Raw genomic sequence first — 21946 nt, forward strand, 5'->3', positions numbered from 1 at the left:
GCGACAGCACACCAAAGGATTTGATGTCCCTCAGCCTGCGGTGACCTTCAGAAGCAGATGGGCTCACCCACACCTGACACAACTCTTGTGTCTGAACTATTAACTGAGCCAAAAGAACAGTGGAGAATGCAGGCATTGATCCCACTGCCTCACACATGCAAAGTAAGCGCTCTCCCATTTGAGCAAATTCCCCATTCACATCTGGTATTAGCTCCCAGATTGCATCTGACTCGCCCCTTATCACTTGCCTGCTCGCTTCCACGACCAGCAGAAATCTCCTGCTTCAGGTTGGCCTGCTCCCTGAACACTTTTCATGCTTTGCTCCAATCGACGTTACTGAGCAATAGCAGGCGAGCAAGGGCAGGACTGGAAGCCACGGATATGGTGAAAGACGCCAAGAAGAGCTCGAGCCTGCGGAAGGGAAGCGAGTTGAGCGTAACGTCGCAGCCGCCACGAGCGTGAGGGAGCAAGCGAGAGGCCTGTCTGACTGATGGACAGATGATTCTATTGCCTGAGGCTTTGCCTGAAAGAAAGTGCTGCCTCTTTTCATGCATTGCTGCTCAAAGGCACTCCCTGCTGACACACAGATGCAAGTGTTCAAGCAAAACGGCGAAGGCACTGTCCTGTGCCTCAGCTGCAACATGTTCAGCTGTAAACTGCTCGTCATATTAAGAGCTCTGCCTTCAGCGAATTGCCACTTACCACACACATACATACTTCAAAAGAATGCTCACTGCTTCAAGCCGGAGTGCAACCAACTACCTAAGCACGACTTTGCTTTGCTTTGTTTTCTACTGCACTGCTCCGCTCTCCCACCTGTGAATCGAAGGGATGCGACAGAGGTGCCTCTCTTTGGTGATTGTCTGCCTCATGCCTTGTAATCTGCCCGTCCTGTGCACCTGCTGATGTCGCAGCTATTTTTCACAGGCTGGGCCAGTGGCGCAATGGATAACGCGTCTGACTACGGATCAGAAGATTGTAGGTTCGACTCCTACCTGGCTCGAGTATTTTTGCAATCTTTGCATTATGGCTTTGGATGCCACGTAAGCGAACATATTTGGTCAAACTGTCCAGCTCTTAAACTGGGAAGTACCTTCTTAGTGCAGTAGGCAGCACGTCAGTCTCATAATCTGAAGGTCCTGAGTTCAATCCTTAGAAAAGGCATTGATACTTGTAAAGATGTTTTTCCTTCTTTCCATTTCAGCTGCATGCATGCAAAAATCGAGAAGTTTTGCTGCGACAGCACACCAAAGGATTTGATGTCCCTCAGCCTGCGGTGACCTTCAGAAGCAGATGGGCTCACCCACACCTGACACAACTCTTGTGTCTGAACTATTAACTGAGCCAAAAGAACAGTGGAGAATGCAGGCATTGATCCCACTGCCTCACACGTGCAAAGTAAGCACTCTCCCATTTGAGCAAATTCCCATTCACATCTGGTATTAGCTCCCAGTTTGCATCTGACTCGCCCCTTATCACTTGCCTCCTCGCTTCCACGACCAGCAGAAATCTCCTGCTTCAGGTTGGCCTGCTCCCTGAACACTTTTCATGCTTTGCTCCAATCGACGTTACTGAGCAATAGCAAGCGAGCAAGGGCAGGACTGGAAGCCACGGATATGGTGAAAGACGCCAAGAAGAGCTCGAGCCTGCGGAAGGGAAGCGAGTTGAGCGTAACGTCGCAGCCGCCACGAGCGTGAGGGAGCAAGCGAGAGGCCTGTCTGACTGATGGACAGATGATTCTATTGCCTGAGGCTTTGCCTGAAAGAAAGTGCTGCCTCTTTTCATGCATTGCTGCTCAAAGGCACTCCCTGCTGACACACAGATGCAAGTGTTCAAGCAAAACGGCGAAGGCACTGTCCTGTGCCTCAGCTGCAACATGTTCAGCTGTAAACTGCTCGTCATATTAAGAGCTCTGCCTTCAACGAATTGCCACTTACCACACACATACATACTTCAAAAGAATGCTCACTGCTTCAAGCCGGAGTGCAACCAACTACCTAAGCACGACTTTGCTTTGCTTTGTTTTCTACTGCACTGCTCCGCTCTCCCACCTGTGAATCGAAGGGATGCGACAGAGGTGCCTCTCTTTGGTGATTGTCTGCCTCATGCCTTGGAATCTGCCCGTCCTGTGCACCTGCTGATGTCGCAGCTATTTTTCACAGACTGGGCCAGTGGCGCAATGGATAACGCGTCTGACTACGGATCAGAAGAATGTAGGTTCGACTCCTACCTGGCTCGAGTATTTTTGCAATCTTTGCATTATGGCTTTGGATGCCACGTAAGCGAACATATTTGGTCAAACTGTCCAGCTCTTAAACTGGGAAGTACCTTCTTAGTGCAGTAGGCAGCACGTCAGTCTCATAATCTGAAGGTCCTGAGTTCAATCCTTAGAAAAGGCATTGATACTTGTAAAGATGTTTTTCCTTCTTTCCATTTCAGCTGCATGCATGCAAAAATCGAGAAGTTTTGCTGCGACAGCACACCAAAGGATTTGATGTCCCTCAGCCTGCGGTGACCTTCAGAAGCAGATGGGCTCACCCACACCTGACACAACTCTTGTGTCTGAACTATTAACTGAGCCAAAAGAACAGTGGAGAATGCAGGCATTGATCCCACTGCCTCACACGTGCAAAGTAAGCACTCTCCCATTTGAGCAAATTCCCCATTCACATCTGGTATTAGCTCCCAGTTTGCATCTGACTCGCCCCTTATCACTTGCCTGCTCGCTTCCACGACCAGCAGAAATCTCCTGCTTCAGGTTGGCCTGCTCCCTGAACACTTTTCATGCTTTGCTCCAATCGACGTTACTGAGCAATAGCAAGCGAGCAAGGGCAGGACTGGAAGCCACGGATATGGTGAAAGACGCCAAGAAGAGCTCGAGCCTGCGGAAGGGAAGCGAGTTGAGCGTAACGTTGCAGCCGCCACGAGCATGAGGGAGCAAGCGAGAGGCCTGTCTGACTGATGGACAGATGATTCTATTGCCTGAGGCTTTGCCTGAAAGAAAGTGCTGCCTCTTTTCATGCATTGCTGCTCAAAGGCACTCCCTGCTGACACACAGATGCAAGTGTTCAAGCAAAACGGCGAAGGCACTGTCCTGTGCCTCAGCTGCAACATGTTCAGCTGTAAACAGCTCGTCATATTAAGAGCTCTGCCTTCAGCGAATTGCCACTTACCACACACATACATACTTCAAAAGAATGCTCACTGCTTCAAGCCGGAGTGCAACCAACTACCTAAGCACGACTTTGCTTTGCTTTGTTTTCTACTGCACTGCTCCGCTCTCCCACCTGTGAATCGAAGGGATGCGACAGAGGTGCCTCTCTTTGGTGATTGTCTGCCTCATGCCTTGTAATCTGCCCGTCCTGTGCACCTGCTGATGTTGCAGCTATTTTTCACAAACTGGGCCAGTGGCGCAATGGATAACGCATCTGACTACGGATCAGAAGATTGTCGGTTCGACTCCTACCTGGCTCGAGTATTTTTGCAATCTTTGCATTATGGCTTTGGATGCCACGTAAGCGAACATATTTGGTCAAACTGTCCAGCTTTTAAACTGGTAAGTACCTTCTTAGTGCAGTAGGCAGCACGTCAGTCTCATAATCTGAAGGTCCTGAGTTCAATCTTTAGAAAAGACATTGATACTTGTCAAGATGTTTTTCCTTCTTTCCATTTCAGCTGCATGCATGCAAAAATCGAGAAGTTTTGCTGCGACAGCACACCAAAGGATTTGATGTCCCTCAGCCTGCGGTGACCTTCAGAAGCAGATGGGCTCACCCACACCTGACACAACTCTTGTGTCTGAACTATTAACTGAGCCAAAAGAACAGTGGAGAATGCAGGCATTGATCCCACTGCCTCACACATGCAAAGTAAGCGCTCTCCCATTTGAGCAAATTCCCCATTCACATCTGGTATTAGCTCCCAGTTTGCATCTGTATCGCCCCTTATCACTGGCCTCCTCGCTTCCACGACCAGCAGAAATCTCCTGCTTCAGGTTGGCCCGCTCCCTGAACACTTTTCATGCTTTGCTCCAATCGACGTTACTGAGCAATAGCAAGCGAGCAAGGGCAGGACTGGAAGCCACGGATATGGTGAAAGACTCCAAGAAGAGCTCAAGCCTGCGGAAGGGAAGCGAGTTGAGCGTAATGTCGCAGCCGCCACAAGCGTGAGGGAGCAAGCGAGAGGCCTGTCTGACTGATGGACAGATGATTCTATTGCCTGAGGCTTTGCCTGAAAGAAAGTGCTGCCTCTTTTCATGCATTGCTGCTCAAAGGCACTCCCTGCTGACACACAGATGCAAATGTTCAAGCAAAACGGCGAAGGCACTGTCCTGTGCCTCAGCTGCAACATGTTCAGCTGCAAACAGCTCGTCATATTAAGAGCTCTGCCTTCAGCGAATTGCCACTTACCACACACATACATACTTCAAAAGCATGCTCACTGCTTCAAGCCGGAGTGCAACCAACTACCTAAGCACGACTTTGCTTTGCTTTGTTTTCTACTGCACTGCTCCGCTCTCCCACCTGTGAATCGAAGGGATGCGACAGAGGTGCCTCTCTTTGGTGATTGTCTGCCTCATGCCTTGTAATCTGCCCGTCCTGTGCACCTGCTGATGTCGCAGCTATTTTTCACAGACTGGGCCAGTGGCGCAATGGATAACGCGTCTGACTACGAATCAGAAGATTGTAGGTTCGACTCCTACCTGGCTCGAGTATTTTTGCAATCTTTGCATTATGGCTTTGGATGCCACGTAAGCGAACATATTTGGTCAAACTGTCCAGCTCTTAAACTGGGAAGTACCTTCTTAGTGCAGTAGGCAGCACGTCAGTCTCATAATCTGAAGGTCCTGAATTCAATCCTTAGAAAAGGCATTGATACTTGTAAAGATGTCTTTCCTTCTTTCCATTTCAGCTGCATGCATGCAAAAATCGAGAACTTTTGCTGCGACAGCACACCAAAGGATTTGATGTCCCTCAGCCTGCGGTGACCTTCAGAAGCAGATAGGCTCACCCACACCTGACACAACTCTTGTGTCTGAACTATTAACTGAGCCAAAAGAACAGTGGAAAATGCAGGCATTGATCCCACTGCCTCACACATGCAAAGTAAGCGCTCTCCCATTTGAGCAAATTCCCCATTCACATCTGGTATTAGCTCCCAGTTTGCACCTGACTCGCCCCTTATCACTTGCCTCCTCGCTTCCACGACCAGCAGAAATCTCCTGCTTCAGGTTGGCCTGCTCCCTGAACACTTTTCATGCTTTGCTCCAATCGACGTTACTGAGCAATAGCAAGCGAGCAAGGGCAGGACTGGAAGCCACGGATATGGTGAAAGACGCCAAGAAGAGCTCGAGCCTGCGGAAGGGAAGCGAGTTGAGCCGCCACGAGCGTGAGGGAGCAAGCGAGAGGCCTGTCTGACTGATGGACAGATGATTCTATTGCCTGAGGCTTTGCCTGAAAGAAAGTGCTGCCTCTTTTCATGCATTGCTGCTCAAAGGCACTCCCTGCTGACACACAGATGCAAGTGTTCAAGCAAAACGGCGAAGGCACTGTCCTGTGCCTCAGCTGCAACATGTTCAGCTGTAAACTGCTCGTCATATTAAGAGCTCTGCCTTCAACGAATTGCCACTTACCACACACATACATACTTCAAAAGAATGCTCACTGCTTCAAGCCGGAGTGCAACCAACTACCTAAGCACGACTTTGCTTTGCTTTGTTTTCTACTGCACTGCTCCGCTCTCCCACCTGTGAATCGAAGGGATGCGACAGAGGTGCCTCTCTTTGGTGATTGTCTGCCTCATGCCTTGTAATCTGCCCGTCCTGTGCACCTGCTGATGTCGCAGCTATTTTGCACAGACTGGGCCAGTGGCGCAATGGATAACGCGTCTGACGACGGATCAGAAGATTGTAGGTTCGACTCCTACCTGGCTTGAGTATTTTTGCAATCTTTGCATTATGGCTTTGGATGCCACGTAAGCGAACATATTTGGTCAAACTGTCCAGCTCTTAAACTGTTAAGTGCCTTCTTAGTGCAGTAGGCAGCACGTCAGTCTCATTATCTGAAGGTCCTCAGTTCAATCCTTCGAGAAGGCATTGATACTTGTAAAGATGTTTTTCCTTCTTTCCATTTCAGCTACATGCATGCAAAAATCGAGAAGTTTTGCTGCGACAGCACACCAAAGGATTTGATGTCCCTCAGCCTGCGGTGACCTTCAGAAGCAGATGGGCTCACCCACACCTGACACAACTCTTGTGTCTGAACTATTAACTGAGCCAAAAGAACAGTGGAGAATGCAGGCATTGATCCCACTGCCTCACACGTGCAAAGTAAGCGCTCTCCCATTTGAGCAAATTCCCCATTCACATCTGGTATTAGCTTCCAGTTTGCATCTGACTCGCCCCTTATCACGACCAGCAGAAATCTCCTGCTTCAGGTTGGCCTGCTCCCTGAACACTTTTCATGCTTTGCTCCAATCGACGTTACTGAGCAATAGCAAGCGAGCAAGGGCAGGACTGGAAGCCACGGATATGGTGAAAGACGCCAAGAAGAGCTCGAGCCTGCGGAAGGGAAGCGAGTTGAGCGTAACGTCGCAGCCGCCACGAGCGTGAGGGAGCAAGCGAGAGCCCTTTCTGACTGATGGACAGATGATTCTATTGCCTGAGGCTTTGCCTGAAAGAAAGTGCTGCCTCTTTTCATGCATTGCTGCTCAAAGGCACTCCCTGCTGACACACAGATGCAAGTGTTCAAGCAAAACGGCGAAGGCACTGTCCTGTGCCTCAGCTGCAACATGTTCAGCTGTAAAATGCTCGTCATATTAAGAGCTCTGCCTTCAACGAATTGCCACTTACCACACACATACATACTTCAAAAGAATGCTCACTGCTTCAAGCCGGAGTGCAACCAACTACCTAAGCACGACTTTGCTTTGCTTTGTTTTCTACTGCACTGCTCCGCTCTCCCACCTGTGAATCGAAGGGATGCGACAGAGGTGCCTCTCTTTGGTGATTGTCTGCCTCATGCCTTGTAATCTGCCCGTCCTGTGCACCTGCTGATGTCGCAGCTATTTTTCACAGACTGGGCCAGTGGCGCAATGGATAACGCGTCTGACGACGGATCAGAAGATTGTAGGTTCGACTCCCATCTGGCTCGAGTATTTTTGCAATCTTTGCATTATGGCTTTGGATGCCACGTAAGCGAACATATTTGGTCAAACTGTCCAGCTCTTAAACTGGGAAGTACCTTCTTAGTGCAGTAGGCAGCACGTCAATCTCGTTATCTGAAGGTCCTCAGTTCAATCCTTAGAGAAGGCATTGATACTTGTAAAGATGTTTTTCCTTCTTTCCATTTCAGCTGCATGCATGCAAAGATCGAGAAGTTTTGCTGCGACAGCACACCAAAGGATTTGATGTCCCTCAGCCTGCGGTGACCTTCAGAAGCAGATGGGCTCACCCACAGCTGACACAACTCTTGTCTCTGAACTATTCACTGAGCCAAAAGAACAGTGGAGAATGCAGGCATTGATCCCACTGCCTCACACATGCAAAGTAAGCACTCTCCCATTTGAGCAAATTCCCCATTCACATCTGGTATTAGCTCCCAGTTTGCATCTGAATCGCCCCTTATCACTGGGCTCCTCGCTTCCACGACCAGCAGAAATCTCCTGCTTCAGGTTGGCCCGCTCCCTGAACACTTTTCATGCTTTGCTCCAATCGACGTTACTGAGCAATAGCACCGAGCAAGGGCAGCACTGGAAGCCACGGATATGGTGAAAGACGCCAAGAAGAGCTCGAGCCTGCGGAAGGGAAGCGAGTTGAGCGTAATGTCGCAACCGCCACGAGCGTGAGGGAGCAAGCGAGAGCCCTTTCTGACTGATGGACAGATGATTCTATTGCCTGAGGCTTTGCCTGAAAGAAAGTGCTGCCTCTTTTCATGCATTGCTGCTCAAAGGCACTCCCTGGTGACACACAGATGCAAGTGTTCAAGCAAAACGGCGAAGGCACTGTCCTGTGCCTCAGCTGCAACATGTTCAGCTGTAAACAGCTCGTCATATTAAGAGCTCTGCCTTCAGCGAATTGCCACTTACCACACACATACATACTTCAAAAGAATGCTCACTGCTTCAAGCCGGAGTGCAACCAACTACCTAAGCACGACTTTGCTTTGCTTTGTTTTCTACTGCACTGCTCCGCTCTCCCACCTGTGAATCGAAGGGATGCGACAGAGGTGCCTCTCTTTGGTGATTGTCTGCCTCATGCCTTGTAATCTGCCCGTCCTGTGCACCTGCTGATGTCGCAGCTATTTTTCACAGACTGGGCCAGTGGCGCAATGGATAACGCGTCTGACTACGGATCAGAAGATTGTAGGTTCGACTCCTACCTGGCTTGAGTATTTTTGCAATCTTTGCATTATGGCTTTGGATGCCACGTAAGCGAACATATTTGGTCAAACTGTCCAGCTCTTAAACTGGTAAGTGCCTTCTTAGTGCAGTAGGCAGCACGTCAGTCTCATTATCTGAAGGTCCTCAGTTCAATCCTTCGAGAAGGCATTGATACTTGTAAAGATGTTTTTCCTTCTTTCCATTTCAGCTGCATGCATGCAAAAATCGAGAAGTTTTGCTGCGACAGCACACCAAAGGATTTGATGTCCCTCAGCCTGCGGTGACCTTCAGAAGCAGATGGGCTCACCCACACCTGACACAACTCTTGTGTCTGAACTATTAACTGAGCCAAAAGAACAGTGGAGAATGCAGGCATTGATCCCACTGCCTCACACGTGCAAAGTAAGCGCTCTCCCATTTGAGCAAATTCCCCATTCACATCTGGTATTAGCTTCCAGTTTGCATCTGACTCGCCCCTTATCACTTGCCTGCTCGCTTCCACGACCAGCAGAAATCTCCTGCTTCAGGTTGGCCTGCTCCCTGAACACTTTTCATGCTTTGCTCCAATCGACGTTACTGAGCAATAGCAAGCGAGCAAGGGCAGGACTGGAAGCCACGGATATGGTGAAAGACGCCAAGAAGAGCTCGAGCCTGCGGAAGGGAAGCGAGTTGAGCGTAACGTCGCAGCCGCCACGAGCGTGAGGGAGCAAGCGAGAGCCCTTTCTGACTGATGGACAGATGATTCTATTGCCTGAGGCTTTGCCTGAAAGAAAGTGCTGCCTCTTTTCATGCATTGCTGCTCAAAGGCACTCCCTGGTGACACACAGATGCAAGTGTTCAAGCAAAACGGCGAAGGCACTGTCCTGTGCCTCAGCTGCAACATGTTCAGCTGTAAAATGCTCGTCATATTAAGAGCTCTGCCTTCAGCGAATTGCCACTTACCACACACATACATACTTCAAAAGAATGCTCACTGCTTCAAGCCGGAGTGCAACCAACTACCTAAGCACGACTTTGCTTTGCTTTGTTTTCTACTGCACTGCTCCGCTCTCCCACCTGTGAATCGAAGGGATGCGACAGAGGTGCCTCTCTTTGGTGATTGTCTGCCTCATGCCTTGTAATCTGCCCGTCCTGTGCACCTGCTGATGTCGCAGCTATTTTTCACAGACTGGGCCAGTGGCGCAATGGATAACGCGTCTGACGACGGATCAGAAGATTGTAGGTTCGACTCCTACCTGGCTCGAGTATTTTTGCAATCTTTGCATTATGGCTTTGGATGCCACGTAAGCGAACATATTTGGTCAAACTGTCCAGCTCTTAAACTGGGAAGTACCTTCTTAGTGCAGTAGGCAGCACGTCAATCTCGTTATCTGAAGGTCCTCAGTTCAATCCTAGAGAAGGCATTGATACTTGTAAAGATGTTTTTCCTTCTTTCCATTTCAGCTGCATGCATGCAAAAATCGAGAAGTTTTGCTGCGACAGCACACCAAAGGATTTGATGTCCCTCAGCCTGCGGTGACCTTCAGAAGCAGATGGGCTCACCCACAGCTGACACAACTCTTGTCTCTGAACTATTCACTGAGCCAAAAGAACAGTGGAGAATGCAGGCATTGATCCCACTGCCTCACACATGCAAAGTAAGCACTCTCCCATTTGAGCAAATTCCCCATTCACATCTGGTATTAGCTCCCAGTTTGCATCTGAATCGCCCCTTATCACTGGCCTCCTCGCTTCCACGACCAGCAGAAATCTCCTGCTTCAGGTTGGCCTGCTCCCTGAACACTTTTCATGCTTTGCTCCAATCGACGTTACTGAGCAATAGCACCGAGCAAGGGCAGCACTGGAAGCCACGGATATGGTGAAAGACGCCAAGAAGAGCTCGAGCCTGCGGAAGGGAAGCGAGTTGAGCGTAATGTCGCAACCGCCACGAGCGTGAGGGAGCAAGCGAGAGCCCTTTCTGACTGATGGACAGATGATTCTATTGCCTGAGGCTTTGCCTGAAAGAAAGTGCTGCCTCTTTTCATGCATTGCTGCTCAAAGGCACTCCCTGGTGACACACAGATGCAAGTGTTCAAGCAAAACGGCGAAGGCACTGTCCTGTGCCTCAGCTGCAACATGTTCAGCTGTAAACAGCTCGTCATATTAAGAGCTCTGCCTTCAGCGAATTGCCACTTACCACACACATACATACTTCAAAAGAATGCTCACTGCTTCAAGCCGGAGTGCAACCAACTACCTAAGCACGACTTTGCTTTGCTTTGTTTTCTACTGCACTGCTCCGCTCTCCCACCTGTGAATCGAAGGGATGCGACAGAGGTGCCTCTCTTTGGTGATTGTCTGCCTCATGCCTTGTAATCTGCCCGTCCTGTGCACCTGCTGATGTCGCAGCTATTTTTCACAGACTGGGCCAGTGGCGCAATGGATAACGCGTCTGACTACGGATCAGAAGATTGTAGGTTCGACTCCTACCTGGCTTGAGTATTTTTGCAATCTTTGCATTATGGCTTTGGATGCCACGTAAGCGAACATATTTGGTCAAACTGTCCAGCTCTTAAACTGGTAAGTGCCTTCTTAGTGCAGTAGGCAGCACGTCAGTCTCATTATCTGAAGGTCCTCAGTTCAATCCTTCGAGAAGGCATTGATACTTGTAAAGATGTTTTTCCTTCTTTCCATTTCAGCTGCATGCATGCAAAAATCGAGAAGTTTTGCTGCGACAGCACACCAAAGGATTTGATGTCCCTCAGCCTGCGGTGACCTTCAGAAGCAGATGGGCTCACCCACACCTGACACAACTCTTGTGTCTGAACTATAAACTGAGCCAAAAGAACAGTGGAGAATGCAGGCATTGATCCCACTGCCTCACACGTGCAAAGTAAGCGCTCTCCCATTTGAGCAAATTCCCCATTCACATCTGGTATTAGCTTCCAGTTTGCATCTGACTCGCCCCTTATCACTTGCCTGCTCGCTTCCACGACCAGCAGAAATCTCCTGCTTCAGGTTGGCCTGCTCCCTGAACACTTTTCATGCTTTGCTCCAATCGACGTTACTGAGCAATAGCAAGCGAGCAAGGGCAGGACTGGAAGCCACGGATATGGTGAAAGACGCCAAGAAGAGCTCGAGCCTGCGGAAGGGAAGCGAGTTGAGCGTAACGTCGCAGCCGCCACGAGCGTGAGGGAGCAAGCGAGAGCCCTTTCTGACTGATGGGCAGATGATTCTATTGCCTGAGGCTTTGCCTGAAAGAAAGTGCTGCCTCTTTTCATGCATTGCTGCTCAAAGGCACTCCCTGGTGACACACAGATGCAAGTGTTCAAGCAAAACGGCGAAGGCACTGTCCTGTGCCTCAGCTGCAACATGTTCAGCTGTAAAATGCTCGTCATATTAAGAGCTCTGCCTTCAGCGAATTGCCACTTACCACACACATACATACTTCAAAAGAATGCTCACTGCTTCAAGCCGGAGTGCAACCAACTACCTAAGCACGACTTTGCTTTGCTTTGTTTTCTACTGCACTGCTCCGCTCTCCCACCTGTGAATCGAAGGGATGCAACAGAGGTGCCTCTCTTTGGTGATTGTCTGCCTCATGCCTTGTAATCTGCCCGTCCTGTGCACCTGCTGATGTCGCAGCTATTTTTCACAGACTGGGCCAGTGGCGCAATGGATAACGCGTCTGACTACGGATCAGAAGATTGTAGGTTCGACTCCTACCTGGCTCGAGTATTTTTGCAATCTTTGCATTATGGCTTTGGATGCCACGTAAGCGAACATATTTGGTCAAACTGTCCAGCTCTTAAACTGGGAAGTACCTTCTTAGTGCAGTAGGCAGCACGTCAATCTCGTTATCTGAAGGTCCTCAGTTCAATCCTTAGAGAAGGCATTGATACTTGTAAAGATGTTTTTCCTTCTTTCCATTTCAGCTGCATGCATGCAAATATCGAGAAGTTTTGCTGCGACAGCACACCAAAGGATTTGATGTCCCTCAGCCTGCGGTGACCTTCAGAAGCAGATGGGCTCACCCACAGCTGACACAACTCTTGTCTCTGAACTATTCACTGAGCCAAAAGAACAGTGGAGAATGCAGGCATTGATCCCACTGCCTCACACATGCAAAGTAAGCACTCTCCCATTTGAGCAAATTCCCCATTCACATCTGGTATTAGCTCCCAGTTTGCATCTGAATCGCCCCTTATCACTGGCCTCCTCGCTTCCACGACCAGCAGAAATCTCCTGCTTCAGGTTGGCCCGCTCCCTGAACACTTTTCATGCTTTGCTCCAATCGACGTTACTGAGCAATAGCACCGAGCAAGGGCAGCACTGGAAGCCACGGATATGATGAAAGACGCCAAGAAGAGCTCGAGCCTGCGGAAGGGAAGCGAGTTGAGCGTAATGTCGCAACCGCCACGAGCGTGAGGGAGCAAGCGAGAGCCCTTTCTGACTGATGGACAGATGATTCTATTGCCTGAGGCTTTGCCTGAAAGAAAGTGCTGCCTCTTTTCATGCATTGCTGCTCAAAGGCACTCCCTGGTGACACACAGATGCAAGTGTTCAAGCAAAACGGCGAAGGCACTGTCCTGTGCCTCAGCTGCAACATGTTCAGCTGTAAACAGCTCGTCATATTAAGAGCTCTGCCTTCAGCGAATTGCCACTTACCACACACATACATACTTCAAAAGAATGCTCACTGCTTCAAGCCGGAGTGCAACCAACTACCTAAGCACGACTTTGCTTTGCTTTGTTTTCTACTGCACTGCTCCGCTCTCCCACCTGTGAATCGAAGGGATGCGACAGAGGTGCCTCTCTTTGGTGATTGTCTGCCTCATGCCTTGTAATCTGCCCGTCCTGTGCACCTGCTGATGTTGCAGCTATTTTTCACAAACTGGGCCAGTGGCGCAATGGATAACGCGTCTGACTACAGATCAGAAGATTGTAGGTTCGACTCCTACCTGGCTCGAGTATTTTTGCAATCTTTGCATTATGGCTTTGGATGCCACGTAAGCGAACATATTTGGTCAAACTGTCCAGCTTTTAAACTGGGCAGTACCTTCTTAGTGCAGTAGGCAGCACGTCAGTCTCATAATCTGAAGGTCCTGAATTCAATCCTTAGAAAAGACATTGATACTTGTCAAGATGTTTTTCCTTCTTTCCATTTCAGCTGCATGCAATCAAAAATCGAGAAGTTTTGCTGCGACAGCACACCAAAGGATTTGATGTCCCTCAGCCTGCGGTGACCTTCAGAAGCAGATGGGCTCACCCACAGCTGACACAACTCTTGTGTCTGAACTATTCACTGAGCCAAAAGAACAGTGGAGAATGCAGGCATTGATCCCACTGCCTCACACATGCAAAGTAAGCGCTCTCCCATTTGAGCAAATTCCCCATTCACATCTGGTATTAGCTCCCAGTTTGCATCTGTATCGCCCCTTATCACTGGCCTCCTCGCTTCCACGACCAGCAGAAATCTCCTGCTTCAGGTTGGCCCGCTCCCTGAACACTTTTCATGCTTTGCTCCAATCGACGTTACTGAGCAATAGCAAGCGAGCAAGGGCAGGACTGGAAGCCACGGATATGGTGAAAGACTCCAAGAAGAGCTCAAGCCTGCGGAAGGGAAGCGAGTTGAGCGTAATGTCGCAGCCGCCACAAGCGTGAGAGAGCAAGCGAGAGGCCTGTCTGACTGATGGACAGATGATTCTATTGCCTGAGGCTTTGCCTGAAAGAAAGTGCTGCCTCTTTTCATGCATTGCTGCTCAAAGGCACTCCCTGCTGACACACAGATGCAAATGTTCAAGCAAAACGGCGAAGGCACTGTCCTGTGCCTCAGCTGCAACATGTTCAGCTGCAAACAGCTCGTCATATTAAGAGCTCTGCCTTCAGCGAATTGCCACTTACCACACACATACATACTTCAAAAGAATGCTCACTGCTTCAAGCCGGAGTGCAACCAACTACCTAAGCACGACTTTGCTTTGCTTTGTTTTCTACTGCACTGCTCCGCTCTCCCACCTGTGAATCGAAGGGATGCGACAGAGGTGCCTCTCTTTGGTGATTGTCTGCCTCATGCCTTGTAATCTGCCCGTCCTGTGCACCTGCTGATGTCGCAGCTATTTTTCACAGACTGGGCCAGTGGCGCAATGGATAACGCGTCTGACTATGGATCAGAAGATTGTAGGTTCGACTCCTACCTGGCTCGAGTATTTTTGCAATCTTTGCATTATGGCTTTGGATGCCACGTAAGCGAACATATTTGGTCAAACTGTCCAGCTCTTAAACTGGGAAGTACCTTCTTAGTGCAGTAGGCAGCACGTCAGTCTCATAATCTGAAGGTCCTGAATTCAATCCTTAGAAAAGGCATTGATACTTGTAAAGATGTCTTTCCTTCTTTCCATTTCAGCTGCATGCATGCAAAAATCGAGAACTTTTGCTGCGACAGCACACCAAAGGATTTGATGTCCCTCAGCCTGCGGTGACCTTCAGAAGCAGATAGGCTCACCCACACCTGACACAACTCTTGTGTCTGAACTATGAACTGAGCCAAAAGAACAGTGGAGAATGCAGGCATTGATCCCACTGCCTCACACATGCAAAGTAAGCGCTCTCCCATTTGAGCAAATTCCCCATTCACATCTGGTATTAGCTCCCAGTTTGCACCTGAATCGCCCCTTATCACTTGCCTCCTCGCTTCCACGACCAGCAGAAATCTCCTGCTTCAGGTTGGCCTGCTCCCTGAACACTTTTCATGCTTTGCTCCAATCGACGTTACTGAGCAATAGCAAGCGAGCAAGGGCAGGACTGGAAGCCACGGATATGGTGAAAGACGCCAAGAAGAGCTCGAGCCTGCGGAAGGGAAGCGAGTTGAGCCGCCACGAGCGTGAGGGAGCAAGCGAGAGGCCTGTCTGACTGATGGACAGATGATTCTATTGCCTGAGGCTTTGCCTGAAAGAAAGTGCTGCCTCTTTTCATGCATTGCTGCTCAAAGGCACTCCCTGCTGACACACAGATGCAAGTGTTCAAGCAAAACGGCGAAGGCACTGTCCTGTGCCTCAGCTGCAACATGTTCAGCTGTAAACTGCTCGTCATATTAAGAGCTCTGCCTTCAGCAAATTGCCACTTACCACACACATACATACTTCAAAAGAATGCTCACTGCTTCAAGCCGGAGTGCAACCAACTACCTAAGCACGACTTTGCTTTGCTTTGTTTTCTACTGCACTGCTCCGCTCTCCCACCTGTGAATCGAAGGGATGCGACAGAGGTGCCTCTCTTTGGTGATTGTCTGCCTCATGCCTTGTAATCTGCCCGTCCTGTGCACCTGCTGATGTCGCAGCTATTTTTCACAGAGTGGGCCAGTGGCGCAATGGATAACGCGTCTGACTACGGATCAGAAGATTGTAGGTTCGACTCCTACCTGGCTCGAGTATTTTTGCAATCTTTGCATTATGGCTTTGGATGCCACGTAAGCGAACATATTTGGTCAAACTGTCCAGCTCTTAAACTGGTAAGTGCCTTCTTAGTGCAGTAGGCAGCACGTCAGTCTCATTATCTGAAGGTCCTCAGTTCAATCCTTCGAGAAGGCATTGATACTTGTAAAGATGTTTTTCCTTCTTTCCATTTCAGCTGCATGCATGCAAAAATCGAGAAGTTTTGCTGCGACAGCACACCAAAGGATTTGATGTCCCTCAGCCTGCGGTGACCTTCAGAAGCAGATAGGCTCACCCACACCTGACACAACTCTTGTGTCTGAACTATGAACTGAGCCAAAAGAACAGTGGAGAATGCAGGCATTGATCCCACTGCCTCACACATGCAAAGTAAGCGCTCTCCCATTTGAGCAAATTCCCCATTCACATCTGGTATTAGCTTCCAGTTTGCATCTGACTCGCCCCTTATCACTTGCCTGCTCGCTTCCACGACCAGCAGAAATCTCCTGCTTCAGGTTGGCCTGCTCCCTGAACACTTTTCATGCTTTGCTCCAATCGACGTTACTGAGCAATAGCAAGCGAGCAAGGGCAGGACTGGAAGCCACGGATATGGTGAAAGACGCCAAGAAGAGCTCGAGCCTGCGGAAGGGAAGCGAGTTGAGCCACCACGAGCGTGAGGGAGCAAGCGAGAGGCCTGTCTGACTGATGGACAGATGATTCTATTGCCTGAGGCTTTGCCTGAAAGAAAGTGCTGCCTCTTTTCATGCATTGCTGCTCAAAGGCACTCCCTGCTGACACACAGATGCAAGTGTTCAAGCAAAACGGCGAAGGCACTGTCCTGTGCCTCAGCTGCAACATGTTCAGCTGTAAACTGCTCGTCATATTAAGAGCTCTGCCTTCAGCGAATTGCCACTTACCACACACATACATACTTCAAAAGAATGCTCACTGCTTCAAGCCGGAGTGCAACCAACTACCTAAGCACGACTTTGCTTTGCTTTGTTTTCTACTGCACTGCTCCGCTCTCCCACCTGTGAATCGAAGGGATGCGACAGAGGTGCCTCTCTTTGGTGATTGTCTGCCTCATGCCTTGTAATCTGCCCGTCCTGTGCACCTGCTGATGTCGCAGCTATTCTTCACAGACTGGGCCAGTGGCGCAATGGATAACGCGTCTGACTACGGATCAGAAGATTGTAGGTTCGACTCCTACCTGGCTTGAGTATTTTTGCAATCTTTGCATTATGGCTTTGGATGCCACGTAAGCGAACATATTTGGTCAAACTGTCCAGCTCTTAAACTGGTAAGTGCCTTCTTAGTGCAGTAGGCAGCACGTCAGTCTCATAATCTGAAGGTCCTCAATTCAATCCTTAGAGAAGGCATTGATACTTGTAAAGATGTTTTTCCTTCTTTCCATTTCAGCTGCATGCATGCAAAAATCGAGAAGTTTTGCTACGACAGCACACCAAAGGATTTGATGTCCCTCAGCCTGCGGTGACCTTCAGAAGCAGATGGGCTCACCCACACCTGACACAACTCTTGTGTCTGAACTATTAACTGAGCCAAAAGAACAGTGGAGAATGCAGGCATTGATCCCACTGCCTCACACGTGCAAAGTAAGCGCTCTCCCATTTGAGCAAATTCCCCATTCACATCTGGTATTAGCTCCCAGTTTGCATCTGACTCGCCCCTTATCACTTGCCTCCTCGCTTCCACGACCAGCAGAAATCTCCTGCTTCAGGTTGGCCTGCTCCCTGAACACTTTTCATGCTTTGCTCCAATCGACGTTACTGAGCAATAGCAAGCGAGCAAGGGCAGGACTGGAAGCCACGGATATGGTGAAAGACGCCAAGAAGAGCTCGAGCCTGCGGAAGGGAAGCGAGTTGAGCCGCCACGAGCGTGAGGGAGCAAGCGAGAGGCCTGTCTGACTGATGGACAGATGATTCTATTGCCTGAGGCTTTGCCTGAAAGAAAGTGTTGCCTCTTTTCATGCATTGCTGCTCAAAGGCACTCCCTGCTGACACACAGATGCAAATGTTCAAGCAAAACGGCGAAGGCACTGTCCTGTGCCTCAGCTGCAACATGTTCAGCTGTAAACAGCTCGTCATATTAAGAGCTCTGCCTTCAGCGAATTGCCACTTACCACACACATACATACTTCAAAAGAATGCTCACTGCTTCAAGCCGGAGTGCAACCAACTACCTAAGCACGACTTTGCTTTGCTTTGTTTTCTACTGCACTGCTCCGCTCTCCCACCTGTGAATCGAAGGGATGCGACAGAGGTGCCTCTCTTTGGTGATTGTCTGCCTCATGCCTTGGAATCTGCCCGTCCTGTGCACCTGCTGACGTCGCAGCTATTTTTCACAGACTGGGCCAGTGGCGCAATGGATAACGCGTCTGACTACGGATCAGAAGATTGTAGGTTCGACTCCTACCTGGCTCGAGTATTTTTGCAATCTTTGCATTATGGCTTTGGATGCCACGTAAGCGAACATATTTGGTCAAACTGTCCAGCTCTTAAACTGGGAAGTACCTTCTTAGTGCAGTAGGCAGCACGTCAGTCTCATAATCTGAAGGTCCTGAATTCAATCCTTAGAAAAGGCATTGATACTTGTAAAGATGTTTTTCCTTCTTTCCATTTCAGCTGCATGCATGCAAAAATCGAGAAGTTTTGCTGCGACAGCACACCAAAGGATTTGATGTCCCTCAGCCTGCGGTGACCTTCAGAAGCAGATGGGCTCACCCACACCTGACACAACTCTTGTGTCTGAACTGTTAACTGAGCCAAAAGAACAGTGGAGAATGCAGGCATTGATCCCACTGCTTCACACATGCAAAGTAAGCGCTCTCTCATTTGAGCAAATTCCCCATTCACATCTGGTATTAGCTCCCAGTTTGCATCTGACTCGCCCCTTATCACTTGCCTCCTCGCTTCCACGACCAGCAGAAATCTCCTGCTTCAGGTTGGCCCGCTCCATGAACACTTTTCATGCTTTGCTCCAATCGACGTTACTGAGCAATAGCAAGCGAGCAAGGGCAGGACTGGAAGCCATGGATATGGTGAAAGACGCCAAGAAGAGCTCGAGCCTGCGGAAGGGAAGTGAGTTGAGCCGCCACGAGCGTGAGGGAGCAAACGAGAGGCCTGTCTGACTGATGGACAGATGATTCTATTCCCTGAGGCTTTGCCTGAAAGAAAGTGCTGCCTCTTTTCATGCATTGCTGCTCAAAGGCACTCCCTGCTGACACACAGATGCAAGTGTTCAAGCAAAACGGCGAAGGCACTGTCCTGTGCCTCAGCTGCAACATGTTCAGCTGTAAACTGCTCGTCATATTAAGAGCTCTGCCTTCAGCGAATTGCCACTTAGCACACACATACATACTTCAAAAGAATGCTCACTGCTTCAAGCCGGAGTGCAACCAACTACCTCAGGACGACTTTGCTTTGCTTTTTTTTCTACTGCACTGCTCCGCTCTCCCACCTGTGAATCGAAGGGATGCGACAGAGGTGCCTCTCTTTGGTGATTGTCTGCCGCATGCCTTGTAATCTGCCCGTCCTGTGTACCTGCTGATGTCGCAGCTATTTTTCACAGACTGGGCCAGTGGCGCAATGGATAACACGTCTGACTACGGATCAGAAGATTATAGGTTCGACTCCTACCTGGCTCGAGTATTTTTGCAATCTTTGTATTGTGGCTTTGGATGCGACGGAAGCGAACATATTTGGTCAAACTGTCCAGCTCTTAAACTGGTAAGTGCCTTCTTCGTGCATTAGGCAGCACGTCAGTCTCGTTATCTAAAGGTCCTCAGTTCAATCCTTAGAGAAGGCATTGATACTTATAAAGATGTTTTTCCTTCTTTCCATTTCAGCTGCATGCATGCAAAAATCGAGAAGTTTTGCTGCGACAGCACACCAAAGGATTTGATGTCCCTCAATCTGCGGTGACCTTCAGAAGCAGATGGGCTCACCCACACCTGACACAACTCTTGTGTCTGAACTATTAACTGAGCCAAAAGAACAGTGGAGAATGCAGGCATTGATCCCACTGCCTCACACGTGCAAAGTAAGCGCTCTCCCATTTGAGCAAATTCCCCATTCACATCTGGTATTAGCTCCCAGTTTGCACCTGACTCGCCCCTTATCACTTGCCTCCTCGCTTCCACGACCAGCAGAAATCTCCTGCTTCAGGTTGGCCTGCTCCCTGAACACTTTTCATGCTTTGCTCCAATCGACGTTACTGAGCAATAGCAAGCGAGCAAGGGCAGGACTGGAAGCCACGGATATGGTGAAAGACGCCAAGAAGAGCTCGAGCCTGCGGAAGGGAAGCGAGTTGAGCCGCCACGAGCGTGAGGGAGCAAGCGAGAGGCCTGTCTGACTGATGGACAGATGATTCTATTGCCTGAGGCTTTGCCTGAAAGAAAGTGCTGCCTCTTTTCATGCATTGCTGCTCAAAGGCACTCCCTGCTGACACACAGATGCAAGTGTTCAAGCAAAACGGCGAAGGCACTGTCCTGTGCCTCAGCTGCAACATGTTCAGCTGTAAACTGCTCGTCATATTAAGAGCTCTGCCTTCAGCGAATTGCCACTTACCACACACATACATACTTCAAAAGAATGCTCACTGCTTCAAGCCGGAGTGCAACCAACTACCTAAGCACGACTTTGCTTTGCTTTGTTTTCTACTGCACTGCTCCGCTCTCCCACCTGTGAATCGAAGGGATGCGACAGAGGTGCCTCTCTTTGGTGATTGTCTGCCTTATGCCTTGTAATCTGCCCGTCCTGTGCACCTGCTGATGTCGCAGCTATTTTTCACAGACTGGGCCAGTGGCGCAATGGATAATACGTCTGACTACGGATCAGAAGATTGTAGGTTCGACTCCTACCTGGCTTGAGTATTTTTGCAATCTTTGCATTATGGCTTTGGATTCCACGTAAGCGAACATATGTGGTCAAACTGTCCAGCTCTTAAACAGGTAAGTACCTTCTTAGTGCAGTAGGCAGCACGCCAGTCTCATAATCTGAAGGTCCTGAGTTCAATCCTTAGAAAAGGCATTGATACTTGTAAAGATGTTTTTCCTTCTTTCCATTTCAGCTGCATGCATGCAAAAATCGAGAAGTTTTGCTGCGACAGCACACCAAAGGATTTGATGTCCCTCAGCCTGCGGTGACCTTCAGAAGCAGATGGGCTCACCCACACCTGACACAACTCTTGTGTCTGAACTATTCACTGAGCCAAAAGAACAGTGGAGAATGCAGGCATTGATCCCACTGCCTCACACATGCAAAGTAAGCGCTCTCCCATTTGAGCAAATTCCCCATTCACATCTGGTATTAGCTCCCAGTTTGCATCTGAATCGCCCCTTATCACTGGCCTCCTCCCTTCCACGACCAGCAGAAATCTCCTGCTTCAGGTTGGCCTGCTCCCTGAACACTTTTCATGCTTTGCTCCAATCGACGTTACTGAGCAATAGCAAGCGAGCAAGGGCAGGACTGGAAGCCACGGATATGGTGAAAGATTCCAAGAAGAGCTCGAGCCTGCGGAAGGGAAGCGAGTTGAGCGTAATGTCGCAGCCGCCACGAGCGTGAGGGAGCAAGCGAGAGGCCTGTCTGACTGATGGACAGATGATTCTATTGCCTGAGGCTTTGCCTGAAAGAAAGTGCTGCCTCTTTTCATGCATTGCTGCTCAAAGGCACTCCCTGCTGACACACAGATGCAAGTGTTCAAGCAAAACGGCGAAGGCACTGTCCTGTGCCTCAGCTGCAACATGTTCAGCTGTAAACTGCTCGTCATATTAAGAGCTCTGCCTTCAGCGAATTGCCACTTACCACACACATACATACTTCAAAAGAATGCTCACTGCTTCAAGCCGGAGTGCAACCAACTACCTAAGCACGACTTTGCTTTGCTTTGTTTTCTACTGCACTGCTCCGCTCTCCCACCTGTGAATCGAAGGGATGCGACAGAGGTGCCTCTCTTTGGTGATTGTCTGCCTCATGCCTTGGAATCTGCCCGTCCTGTGCACCTGCTGATGTTGCAGCTATTTTTCACAGACTGGGCCAGTGGCGCAATGGATAACGCGTCTGACTACAGATCAGAAGATTGTAGGTTCGACTCCTACCTGGCTCGAGTATTTTTGCAATCTTTGCATTATGGCTTTG

The 21946-nt window shown here is 49.4% G+C and overlaps 14 non-coding genes across 14 annotated transcripts; all 14 read left to right on the plus strand.

Annotated features, from left to right (window-relative positions):
* The first annotated feature begins 930 nt into the window (after nt 1-930).
* On the plus strand, nt 931-1003 carry trnar-acg (transfer RNA arginine (anticodon ACG)). Its single transcript has one exon. It is a non-coding gene; the product is annotated as a tRNA-Arg (tRNA).
* Nucleotides 1004-2165: 1162 nt separating this feature from the next.
* trnar-acg (transfer RNA arginine (anticodon ACG)) lies at nt 2166-2238 on the plus strand. Its single transcript has one exon. It is a non-coding gene; the product is annotated as a tRNA-Arg (tRNA).
* A 1163-nt stretch (nt 2239-3401) lies between these two features.
* On the plus strand, nt 3402-3474 carry trnar-acg (transfer RNA arginine (anticodon ACG)). The gene has a single exon. It is a non-coding gene; the product is annotated as a tRNA-Arg (tRNA).
* A 1163-nt stretch (nt 3475-4637) lies between these two features.
* Nucleotides 4638-4710, plus strand: trnar-acg (transfer RNA arginine (anticodon ACG)). The gene has a single exon. It is a non-coding gene; the product is annotated as a tRNA-Arg (tRNA).
* A 3603-nt stretch (nt 4711-8313) lies between these two features.
* On the plus strand, nt 8314-8386 carry trnar-acg (transfer RNA arginine (anticodon ACG)). Its single transcript has one exon. It is a non-coding gene; the product is annotated as a tRNA-Arg (tRNA).
* Nucleotides 8387-9549: 1163 nt separating this feature from the next.
* trnar-acg (transfer RNA arginine (anticodon ACG)) lies at nt 9550-9622 on the plus strand. The gene has a single exon. It is a non-coding gene; the product is annotated as a tRNA-Arg (tRNA).
* Nucleotides 9623-10783: 1161 nt separating this feature from the next.
* trnar-acg (transfer RNA arginine (anticodon ACG)) lies at nt 10784-10856 on the plus strand. The gene has a single exon. It is a non-coding gene; the product is annotated as a tRNA-Arg (tRNA).
* A 1163-nt stretch (nt 10857-12019) lies between these two features.
* trnar-acg (transfer RNA arginine (anticodon ACG)) lies at nt 12020-12092 on the plus strand. Its single transcript has one exon. It is a non-coding gene; the product is annotated as a tRNA-Arg (tRNA).
* Nucleotides 12093-13254: 1162 nt separating this feature from the next.
* On the plus strand, nt 13255-13327 carry trnac-aca (transfer RNA cysteine (anticodon ACA)). The gene has a single exon. It is a non-coding gene; the product is annotated as a tRNA-Cys (tRNA).
* Nucleotides 13328-14490: 1163 nt separating this feature from the next.
* On the plus strand, nt 14491-14563 carry trnah-aug (transfer RNA histidin (anticodon AUG)). Its single transcript has one exon. It is a non-coding gene; the product is annotated as a tRNA-His (tRNA).
* A 1150-nt stretch (nt 14564-15713) lies between these two features.
* trnar-acg (transfer RNA arginine (anticodon ACG)) lies at nt 15714-15786 on the plus strand. Its single transcript has one exon. It is a non-coding gene; the product is annotated as a tRNA-Arg (tRNA).
* A 1150-nt stretch (nt 15787-16936) lies between these two features.
* trnar-acg (transfer RNA arginine (anticodon ACG)) lies at nt 16937-17009 on the plus strand. The gene has a single exon. It is a non-coding gene; the product is annotated as a tRNA-Arg (tRNA).
* Nucleotides 17010-18159: 1150 nt separating this feature from the next.
* Nucleotides 18160-18232, plus strand: trnar-acg (transfer RNA arginine (anticodon ACG)). The gene has a single exon. It is a non-coding gene; the product is annotated as a tRNA-Arg (tRNA).
* A 3609-nt stretch (nt 18233-21841) lies between these two features.
* Nucleotides 21842-21914, plus strand: trnac-aca (transfer RNA cysteine (anticodon ACA)). The gene has a single exon. It is a non-coding gene; the product is annotated as a tRNA-Cys (tRNA).
* Nucleotides 21915-21946: the final 32 nt, after the last annotated feature.

The sequence above is a fragment of the Pristiophorus japonicus genome, chromosome 1 (genome assembly GCF_044704955.1).
Source record: "Pristiophorus japonicus isolate sPriJap1 chromosome 1, sPriJap1.hap1, whole genome shotgun sequence".
NCBI lineage: Eukaryota > Metazoa > Chordata > Chondrichthyes > Pristiophoridae > Pristiophorus > Pristiophorus japonicus.